General features: G+C 41.5%; 1 non-coding gene across 1 annotated transcript; it reads left to right on the forward strand.

Annotated features, from left to right (window-relative positions):
- Window positions 1–7,711: 7,711 nt before the first annotated feature.
- On the forward strand, window positions 7,712–7,782 carry trnag-gcc (transfer RNA glycine (anticodon GCC)). The gene has a single exon. It is a non-coding gene; the product is annotated as a tRNA-Gly (tRNA).
- Window positions 7,783–11,733: the final 3,951 nt, after the last annotated feature.

Below are 11,733 nucleotides of genomic sequence, written 5' to 3' on the forward strand. Positions count from 1 at the left end.
TATCCAGATCCAGCTCTCTCAGACTAGAGGACTGGGAGCTGAGGACTGAGGACAGAGCTTCACAGCTTCTCTCTGAGAGGTTACAGCTGCTCAGCCTGAAAGAAATGAAATGTGTACATTTAACAATACTGAATAATTGTAAAAAGTAGAGCAGTGCAATGACAAAACAATTCTACAACATGAAAGGACACTATTGTCTAAGCTTAGTAATGTCAGTGGTTATAATTTGTGAATTATGTTTGTACATTTTTTATTATTAATCATCTGTCATTTCTATGGCAGAGAACAGGAATCAGCCAATCAGAAAAAAATGTATTGTTGCCAGGTGAGGTCTGAGATTCAGCTGCAAGCACACCGTGCAGCAGACGTTATGGCATATAGGGCAGGCCAGGAGTGAGAGACAGGGAGCGGGTTTCCTTCTATATTGATCCTCCCTTTGTGTTTCAGTCACTTCATGTGAACTGATTGTGTGTGCTGATCAACACAAGCAGACACATCAGCACAGATTCATGTGAACTAAGTTACCTGTTGTGCAGCTTTTTTTGGAGGCTTTGGGTAATCTGTTTCTAATCTGTTTAATCTGATCTGTTCTGTGAAGTCTCTAAAACCTGACAGTGCAGCTGATGGCCTCATTGGGAATACAGTGAAACAGAAATGTGGTTTTTGTGGTTAAAGCACACAACTGCTTCAAACGTCACTGAAGTGGTTCAAACGTCACTAGTCACGTGACCGAAGCAAGCCTCAGCACAGTGTGAGACCGATTACGTGATTTCAGACTCGATCGGAATCGGACATTACCTCCCGATCAGGACTCGAATATATTTATTAGGACTCTCAAAGTGAATTCCTTCTGTGCAGGGTGGCTCTGTGTCCTGTAGTGTAGGGGTATGACAGCTGCTTTTGGCTCGAGAGATCGTGGTTCGAGACCTTGATGTGCTGCTGCGTGTGTGCAATCTCCTAGCGTGGCACTCTGGACACACACACACACACTCGGTATGGGCAGATACTCAAAATGAGGCAAAAAAACCTGATCGGGACATCCCTAATTAAAACGTTATGGATACGCATAGCATTGTAACTTTTTATATTTATTACATAGAAGACACCCTGAAAATAATACGTCATTAGTACATTTTGTTCAAAAACTGTGCATACAGCCATCAACTGCACGAGCAGATCCCCGTTTATGCATAGCAATCTCCCACCTCATCTTAGGTTGCAGACATCGCTTTTCACACTCCTCACAAAACTGCACCTGTTCCTGAGATCGCTTGTAGAGTGTTTTTCTCTTGTCAGCTGTGTGCAGACTGAACTTTGCTACTCTGTCCAGTTTAGTCGCTTTGTCCTTTCACCCGTTTCAGAAACATTTGGATATAACATCATTGACTCAAGCAAAACTTGAGAACTTTTCCACACAGATGTTTCAGAACATTTTCCTCTTTGGCAAACATGGCTTCTTATCTATGCATCCTTCATGTGACAAATAGCATTCAATTTTAAAAACAACTGAAACAGTTCCCTCATATTATATATATATATAATATAATAATAATATATATAATATATATATATATATATATTATATATATATGTAAAACAGGTCACATGGACTCATTCCTTCCTTTGTTGGGATCAAACATGCATTTGTGCAGCTTCCGATGCTTCAGAGCTCTTTGAGTGTTTGAGTCTGAGATGGAGGTGAAACATGAAGCTGATGTGGTTTTCTGTTCTCTGCTGGTTTTTGTTCAGGCTGCTCCCATAATCTCTCACTGTGGGACCTTCCACTCCACCAACAGGAGCAGTAGGTGGCTGAATGATCCTCTTTAACTGTCTTGAGCTCCAGCTCCAGCCCTTCTGTGTTTGTACAGCTGAGAAATCATCTTGTGTCTGAATGTCTGAATGTGTCCTGGTCTTTCTTCTGGTACCAGAATACAAAGCTGTCACTACACTGTTGAAGCCCTCCACAGCTGAAGGACACATGTCCACCGACTCTCCTGGTCAGCGAGGCATCGTCCTGGGTCAGATCTGCTGCCATGGAAACCAGCGCTGCAGAGACAGGTGGAGGTCAGTGTTTGTTACAGGTGCGGCTCGTCGGCGCCTGATTGGCTGGAAACACTCACCTGAACACAGCCAGCAGAGAGCAGCAGCCGGCAGGAGAAGCATGTTTCCTCTGGTGAACTCACAGAGAAGTGACGCTCTGATGCAGCTGAGGCCAAACGAGGACGAGCTGCTCAAAACTCCCATCAGCCCCTGCTGCCCTCAGATAAGACTGCTGAGTGCTGTGGTTTGTAACCACAGCTTCAGATGAGACTGATCACTGCTAATAGAAAAGAAAAGAATTCTTATGAAGAGTTCAATAGTGCCATGATATCTGGACGGGAAATGAGGCAGAGCTGAGCCTGTCTGAGCATGTGGCTCCACCTAGTGGACAAAAGTGCAAACCACTGGCCCGGTCACAGAAGTCAGAGGCTCATGCAGATCATGGGGCATGTTTTGCAGTGCTTATCACGAGCGTGCTTCTCCTGCAGTTCACACACTTGTGAGGACAAACACTTGTTGTTGCAGGACTGACTGTCTGTGGTGGTTTGGCAGCGTCCTGATAGTTTTAGTCTCTCATCAGATGTTCAGGTGAGCCACACATCAAGACATCAGATAAAAACAGGACAGACTGCTTCAGATTCTCATGTTCCTGTTAACAACAAAGATCAACAATTCACTTCAGTGATGTAACTGCACATTGAGAATATTTCAATACACCAAGAAGACTTAAAAAGTACCAAGAAGCCCTGAAAGAAAATAAGATGATGATGTCACGTTGATTCAAAGTCAGGCAGAAGATTTAAAGGTCAGTATCTAAGGATCTGTTGGAAGAATTCTGGAAACAACCTAACCTGTGGCCTGCTGGACTTTGTGGAGACAGTCTGTCCATATGTCTTACTATGGAAATATATGTGGTGTTACTCCTATGATCTCATACATGATATGTTACTGTCATATATGATTGTGCTTGTGCCTATTCTAAGATGTGTGTGTTCTGAGAAGCTGTGTCTGTCAGATAACAGAGGGTACAAGAAGGGAGCTGCTCTGAAAAGACCTTGAGCACTCCTACAGAGGCGACTGTCTGTGTGTGTGACTGCTCCTTCCTGCAGGAATAAAAGCACTTGAGTGATGAACAGCTGATATTTTGGGTTTTATTCCTAACATAAATTGGTCCTTCGAGCCGGATCCCAATACGCACTTCTCTGGCGGCTGCTTGATAGTGCACACTGACAGGTCTTTGCCTCCGCTAGAAGCAGGGAGCCGCTGGAGGAGGGAGAGCTGACGGGATCCTCATTTGAACCTGCTGTCTTTCACTCTCGTGTACACCGGTGAGAAAAATGTTTTTTTGTTTTTAGGGTTATTCTTGGCCGTCTTTCTAATTCTAGCATGGACAAGTGCCGTTTGAATTCAGATAACATGAACAACATGAACAGATATTACAATCATATCAGACTGTCCTGCTATTGATGTGTATATATCAGTAAAAAGCTGATTAATAACATGACAACAGCCTTAACACACATCTGGAAGCTGTCACTTCAAAGCAGCTGTGTTCCAAAGAACATGAACATTGCTAAAGTTACAGCACTGTTCAAAAATGGAAACAAACACAACTTCACACACTACAGACCAGCCTCACTGCTGCCTCACTTCTCTAAAGTCCTTGAAACACTGTTTAATGATCGCTTAGAAACATTTATTGAAGAACATCAGTTATTAAATGAAAGCCAACATGGATCTAGACTGAAAAGATCAACCTCAATGGCAACAACTGATGCAGCAGAAGAAATCTCAAATGAGCTGCACAATAAAGAAATCTGCCTGGAACTGGGTCAAAGTGGTTTAACTGATAGAGTACAATATGTGCAGATGGCAGTTTGCTTCTAGGTGTCTTAGCATTGCTTGTGCTGTCCACCAGGGGTCAGTATTAGGTCCTTCTTGCTACATTCTGCACAGCACAGATCCTGTTTAAAGCATATAATAACTTCTTACCTGGTACCATCCAGAAACTCTTCACTCTGAGAGAGAAGTCTAACAGTCTAACAGAGGTTATGGCAACTTTAAAGTACTGATGGTGAGAAGCACCAGGAAGAGTCTGTGTGTCTGTATGTGGAGTCAAAGGGTTAATACTAATAATCAGTTATATTAAATTATGGATGATTATAGTATATTGTGTGATTCTATGTTTCTATGCATAGATTCATCCTGTGCTGTTGTTATGTATGTGCTTACAGTATGACAGGAAGCAGCTACAGGTTATGTTCTATGAATGATGGAGACGGGTGGAGTCAGATCAGTTCTACTTCCTTCCACTCCCTTTCAAGCATATAGTGCAGACTTTATGTACAAGCATGTATCCAGGGTCAGTTCTGCAGGCTTGGGTCCTAGAAAAAGTAAATGACTGTGATTACATACGTTTTTATCTGCCATGGCATTCACTACCTCAGATTGGTCCACACTCACAACATCTACATGAGCATCAGTGTGACTTGGCTGCTGAGCGGGACCATGAGCGCTTATGCCGGGTTGGTGCTCAGCCAGATGAAGTTTGACTCCCAGCAGCAACCAGTGGTCTCGTGTGTGAGGCCGCCTCCCACTCGCCACAAAGGAGGACCTGCTGCTGTTTGGACCCCTGTCTGTAATAATGTGTCTTTGCATGCTGGCCATCTGCTACTGCTATGTGTGTGTGTATCGGGCTGCACTCAGCGTGAACACAATGTTGAAGTCCAGCAACCACCGAGCCAGATGCACCATAGGACTCTACCTCTCACTGTTGTTGCTCCAGCGGTCATCAATCATATTTCATATCATCTTTACCATGACGCTGAAGAGAGAAGCCCTCTGCAGCGTGACCACCTCCATGGTGCTGCCTCTTATCATCATAATTCCCTCGTGTATCAATCCTTTCTTCAATGCCAGGAATCCACAAATCAGTTATCTCCTCTTTTCTGCATCCAGTCAGAGGAGACAGGCTGAAGAAGTGGTAGAGATGGAGGTGATTCAGTAGAGCAGGAGTCCTATTTATGTGCCTCATTTGTTGAACTTTAAACAGCATATTTATTGGATTTCTCCCTCAGACTTTGCAGGAGCAGGATAAATCTCAAAAATCAGAAATCTGAGTTTAGATTAAGGATTTTGGGGAAAGAAATTGTCTAAATTGTCAGAATTTAAAGTCAGAATTCTGAATTGAATCTAAATGAGCTATGAATATATGATTACAAAATAGATTTTTAATTTGTATGAATTTAATTTATTCCTTGAAAAATATATACTCCATTATTGACTGTTTATCTTAGTGTCAGGTATCCATTAAATGTACCCCCTCTTGTATTATTTGAACCTATTGTGTGCAGAGGCAGCTGAGTGATACTATCACACTGTATTAAAAAGAACAAAATAATTACAGAGAGCACAAAATGAACTGAGGAAAGACTGCAAGCACCTCAAATAACAAACTCTACTCTCTAATCTGAGTTTTATGTGTTCAGGACCTCTGTGGGTGGATCTTGCAGGAGCTACCATGACTAAGATCTCTCAGAAAGTGTGTCTGGGCCCTGTGCAGGACTAGTTGACGGCCCATAGTTAGAGTTTTAAAATTTGAATGGGAGTGAAGTCTGCTAGGCAAAACTGTAGCATATCAATATGTATCTGCCATCAATAATGTATAGGAAAGCATGTATACTGATTAAATCACAAAACACGCTGTTATAAGTATCTTATAAGGAAACACATACACTAGGATCCATTTACTGCACACGCTGTGACAGTGCCTAAAACTGCAGTTGATCCTGTGGCCACTTGGGGGTGGCACCAAAATTAAATCCCACAGGTGTTTCTGTTCAAATGTCAACAGCAGAAATAAACAAAAATTCATGTCTATAGATAATTATTCATGCAAATGGTTCTCAGGCTAATCAAGAACTGCCGTCCCTCAAATGACCAAAATTCAGTCCCATGGTCATGTTAAACTGTCAGTGGTAGAAAGTATCTATGTAAAGCTAAAAACAAACAAAAATCAATAAACACTGTAGTCTTTACCAGGTAACAACATAATACAGAGAGATGTGTCAAGGAGCAAATCTGCAGTTCCTTACATGGCCACTTGGTAGCTGGTCCAAAATAGTTTCTGTCCTGATAGACTTCCATATAAAATACTTTACAGCTAGAATTATTTTTTAATTAAATTTGAGCAGCCAGACCCCAAAAAACCCCATATCCAAAACCACTGAGGAGAGATTGTTGAACTGTATATGCTTATCTAATTCAAAGTCATGTGTTTCTGCAGATCAAAATAAAATCATGCTTGTATATCTGATTGGTTCTTAGCAGACATAGCTTGGTCTGATCTGTGTATAGGACATTGTTTCACAAGTCTTGTGGTTTGTTCAGATGTAGTTTTGTGAACCTTTGAGCCAGTGTTGTGCCAAAAAGTGATCATGCCAAAAAGTGAGCAAAACACTTTGTGAAAGGGAAATGCTTACAAGTGCTGCAGTCTGTCATGCTGGTAGGCTTTTGGTTGGAGGATTTCTGAGGCTGCTGTGTCTGATAAATGTCTGTATTTTGCTCCCTAGCCCAGTGAAGCTGAGAAACTGTGTTGAACAGTTAGAAATGGAGACTTGCTCGTTGGTCTTGCTCGGTAACCATGCTGAAGAAATCTTCAGTTTAAGGTTTGCCCAAATGCCAAAGGGCCACTGAACACATCCACACATTTGCTCTGAGCTCATGTGATGTGCACCAAACTCTCACTCTGCCTGCAGCATCGCTGGAAGTGTCCCCCTCTGTCTTCTATAGTCTGATTTGAATGATGTCTGATATCAGCAAGTTCAGCAATTTCAGTTGATTTTTAACGTCCTCCCACCATACTAGTGGATCATCTCCTTCATCTATTTCGTTTCTAATCATTTCTATATAGTTATTTATTTTATGTCTAAATCACTCTCTGATATTTCCAGGTCAATTCTGGTTTGTTTCAGTGTTCCTTTAACTAGCTGTCTCCTGGAGTAGTCGCACACGCCGGGGTTGAGGACTCTCTACATATCAGCTATATTATATTTTGCCATTATGTGAAATAATTCATATCTACTAGTGTCGTTTCTTATATTTCTATTTGCTGTAACATTACTGGTTAATATCGTATTAACATCTCCTATCATTATACTATAGTCAATACTGTATGTATGTATTAGGTACATGTTGTGCAAGTATAAGGTACTAAATATTATTAAACATTATTATTTAATACCGTGGACGTCGCTAGCCCTATTTTAGGGGGGCTTCAGCCTCCCTAAAATAATCCAAAGCCCCCCTATAATTTAGGCCAATATTTTGTTTATTATTATTATCTTGATTATTTCGGAGTTGACCATGTCGTATATGACATGAGAGCATATGTCTTACAAAGTCGCTCATATATCAGGAATGGTAATAGCTAGATGTTCTGTTTTTTTACTCGAAAAGAGGACACCTCCACACATGCTGGTGTCTCTTCTCCCCTGTAGTTTCCTGCTTGTTGCTCCGTCACACGCCCTCTGCTGGTGAGCTGCGTCATTACACACAACCGCTCATTTAATGAGGTGAATTTATAACTTTTGACTTTATGTGGAGGAGGGATTGATTTTGGAATGAGGAGGCTGCAACCTGCGATGGCACCACTAGATGTCAGCTTTTCACAGCATTGGTGGTTCAGTGGTAGAATTCTCGCCTGCCACGCGGGAGGCCCGGGTTCGATTCCCGGCCAATGCAATGACCCTTTTAACTGAGGAACATGTGAGGGGACATATATTCACCTTCACATCTATGCTGTTGTTCAGCATGTTGTTTTTATATGTGTTAACAGACCTATCTGACTTCTGTTAACATCACTGTGACACACACACAGAGGCTCTACACTTCACAGACGAGCTTCAGTGGTACAGTGCACATCACATTTGAAACAAGAGCACTTACCATCACTGGTAGTGAAGGTGTCACAGGAAGAATTACTGTGATGTTTTACCTTTAGAGCCTTTTTATAGAACACACTCATTTGATTTAAATTAGGAATGTTTGTTCTGTAGTTGTATTTGATTTAAAAAAAGACCATGTTTCACCTCTTTCTGAGCCTCATTAGTGCAGTAGGCAGCGAGTCAGTCTCATCATCTGAAGATTGTGACTTCAACCCTCAGGGGCACTTAGAGCCAGAATACAGATTACAAAGAGCACACTGTATGTTTACATGTCATACAGCTCATATTCATAGAGACCACTGAAGCAAGGCATCTGGACTTGTAGAGTTTTCTTGAAGACGTTTCTCTGCTCCTCCAAGCAGCTTCATCAGTTCTACCTGTTGGTGGGAAACATGGTTTATATGTGGAGGAGGACCTCAGTGGGTGGGTCTGTGTGAAACTCACAAACAATAGCACTAAATGTTTCCATAGTTACCTGTGTTGGTCTGGCTGACTGAGTCTGCTGTTTCTAATGACTGGCTAACGACTACAAAGATGATGTCTGAGGCCACCTCCTCTGTTAAGGACAGAGGTTTGCACATACTCACAGCAAGAACACAGGGCTGTCAACCAGTCCCCTCCAGCAGTCTCATAGTCGTTAGCCAGTTGCTATCTGTTAGCTTTGCATTGTTGAGGACAAGACGGCAAGTGACTGAAGATATGCATCCATATTAATGGAGGTCCACATGTCTGAAGTCAGACTCCCTCCCTCCACCCTCTGCAGTTGAGCCTCTGCCTCCTTCTCATATTTGTCATCCACCATCTTCTTTAGAGCCTTTCTAGAAGGCAGGCTGGATGTGGGGTCTTATGGAGCCAAATCAGGGTCATAAGTTTTGTTAACCTGAAAAAATAAAATTCATTCAAACACTAAAATTTGAAACTGAAAATGTATGTTTTGATGTTGATTTTTTTCTGTTTAAAATTTTTTTGGAATCAACTTTGAAATTCTTTTGAATAAATTGTTTATTTTCAGGTTTCATGTCAATCATTATTTTCATATTTACCATTTTATTTTTTTCAGATTCAAATCTTAATTTTTTACAGTTTCACATCTTGTTTCTTCAGGTTCAGATCTTTTTTCAGCTTCAGATTTACTTTTCAGGTTCAAATCTTTTTTTCGCTTTCGCCTCTCCTTTTTTCACCTTTGAGGTTTTGACCCCAATTTTGCGGGGGGGGGGGGGGGGGGGGGGGCATGGGTGTGGCCTGCTGAGTGACAGCAGGACAATGAAGACTAAGGGCTTTGCTTAGCCACGGTGCCTTCAGGGAACATTGGACATTTCAAAGGGTTACCTCAACACGCGCTATCTTTCATATTGATGTGACCTGCTGCAAAACATTGACACCAGTCAAAGTATAAGATGCTTCAAAGCAGACCTGGTAACAATCACTATTTTGAGTCAACACATTATGGAATAATCTACAGTTTACAGTTGACAAATCTGTCAGTGATCGCGTGCCCGCAGTACTCATGGCGCATCATGGCCTCCGCTCCACCAGGGCCACAGACATCAATGCAGGTAAGAATTGTTACTATTTCTTTTCTATCTAATGAGTCTTTCTGAGTTCGACCTCAGCAATAAACAGACCTGTCATTTATGAAACATGAACAAAGGAAAGACGCTTTTATTCTGCACAGGATGATAATGACGCATGTTGCTAGCTTAAACTGTCTTGCGCTAATAGCTAATAACCTATTTTTTTGCCCGTTTTATCCATGTATTTAAGCTTCCCCTTCGATAACTGGTGATACAGCTAATTTTAGTTTTCTGAAATGTCTTTGTTAACATCTGTGTTTCAGTCATCGGTGATTGCAGCTGCACAGACCCTTATCAATGTACTGACACAGAATGTGTCTCAGGGGCAGCAAGAGCATGGAAGACAACTGGATCAAGCTTCTCCTTCTGTAGAACAAGAGATGGCCAGGTTTTAGATTTTAATGCAGTCTCATTTTCTATGTTAATTAAAAGTATTTTGAATGGTACATGTGATGCTGTGTAAGTATATGCAATATTCATATTTTATTTTTATTTTAAAATTATTCAGATCTTTCCCTGGATTTTTCATTCGGAAAAGGAAAGATTCCAAAGAGCTGTGGTACATCATCTACCAAAGCTTGGAAGCCATTTACTTTCTACACATACCTGCTAAACCTAAATGCAGAGACTACCCCAAACCCATCAGAAGAGTTTGAACTTACCCTGGCAGGACTTGGAAAAAGGCATCTCACCATGTCAAAGGATTTAAGCCATGAGGAGGTATTGCAGTAATCAAATATAATTGATTAATAATAATTTTAAATTATAATTGACAGATGATACCTTATGTAATTGTAATTGTCTTAGTTTGACAGACTACTCCAACATGAGTACCCAAAGATGCATGGGCTTAATGGAGGAGGATGGCTGCTCTATAAGGCTTCAGGTGGAGCAAACCAATAATATAACAACTATAATACATAGCAATGTGTGTGATAATGCCTTTCAAGTGCAAAGACACACAAATACAATAATTTTTGTGTTTACAGGTGGCCAGGGGAGGCGGCGACTGATCATGATTCCACCTGATTCTCATGGATACACTGGCTCTCACATTCGCACTGTCACAGGGCCAGGGAAAAACAACTTTGACAGTTACCTTTTTTGGGGAGGCAGGAGTGGACACAGGTGCTCTCAGAAAAGAGTTTCTCACAGGTAAAAAACAATAGCTCTTACATTTGTTGACAGACCAACAAATAGACATTGATTGGGTTGTGGGTGTGTACTCTCTTCTGCTTATGTGTTTATGCTGACACAGACACTGAAACTGCTAGGACTATGACCATAAGTGTTTGTAATTGTGTATAGAAATGGTGGCAGGGATCAAGAGCCGTTTCTTTGATGGACCGCCACATCAGAGCCCCCGGTACTCTCTCAATGACTATGACAGTGGCCTCTACAGGTGTGCTTATGTTCTTAGCGGATAAAGAGAAACAAATCAATGTTTTTAGCATGACATTCACTTATGTTTGGTTTGTGTTAATAGGACTGTAGGCGAGATTATTGCTGTCAGCCTTGCACAAGGTGGACCAGCCCCTGCCTTTTTCAGCCCGTGGACCTACCAATACCTGTGTAGTGGGCGGATAAACCCAACTCTTCTCACCAGTGATGCTGTTGCAGATGTCCAATTGAAAAGTTTAATTGACCAGGTATAGGATCTATGTGATGGAAGTATTGGATTGATCCTTTCTTCACTTTTAGGTTGCGATGTCAACTGAAGATTCAATCAGGGACTTAACTGCTGAAATCTTAAACTGTAGATACACTGGTGTGATCTCCATTCAAAATAAGGATTCCATTGTTCGGTATGTTCTAATGTGCGTTTGTTTATGAAGGCACTGGTGTAGTTAATAGGTACATGAGTAAGATTGTGTACTCTCTACTGTTTTAGTGCCATCGTACTTCACACGGTGCTGAGGTTGCAGCCTATGATGGAACAACTACAAGAAGGCTTGAAGCTGTACAACCTTCTTTCACTGATGAGACAGTACCCAGATATCTGCCAGCCCCTGTTTGTTCCCATGGAAGACAGAAAAGTAAAGACAAACATGAGTTACTATAATTATGAACAAGAAAAACTTTCTAGAAATGTATAAAACTTAAAAGCTGATACCTGTATTTTCTCCCGTCCTAGGTCAGTGCTGAGTTTGTCTTGGCTTCCATTCAGCCACAAC

The sequence above is a fragment of the Parambassis ranga genome, unplaced genomic scaffold, assembly GCF_900634625.1.
Source record: "Parambassis ranga unplaced genomic scaffold, fParRan2.1 scaffold_21_arrow_ctg1, whole genome shotgun sequence".
NCBI classification, from domain to species: domain Eukaryota; kingdom Metazoa; phylum Chordata; class Actinopteri; family Ambassidae; genus Parambassis; species Parambassis ranga.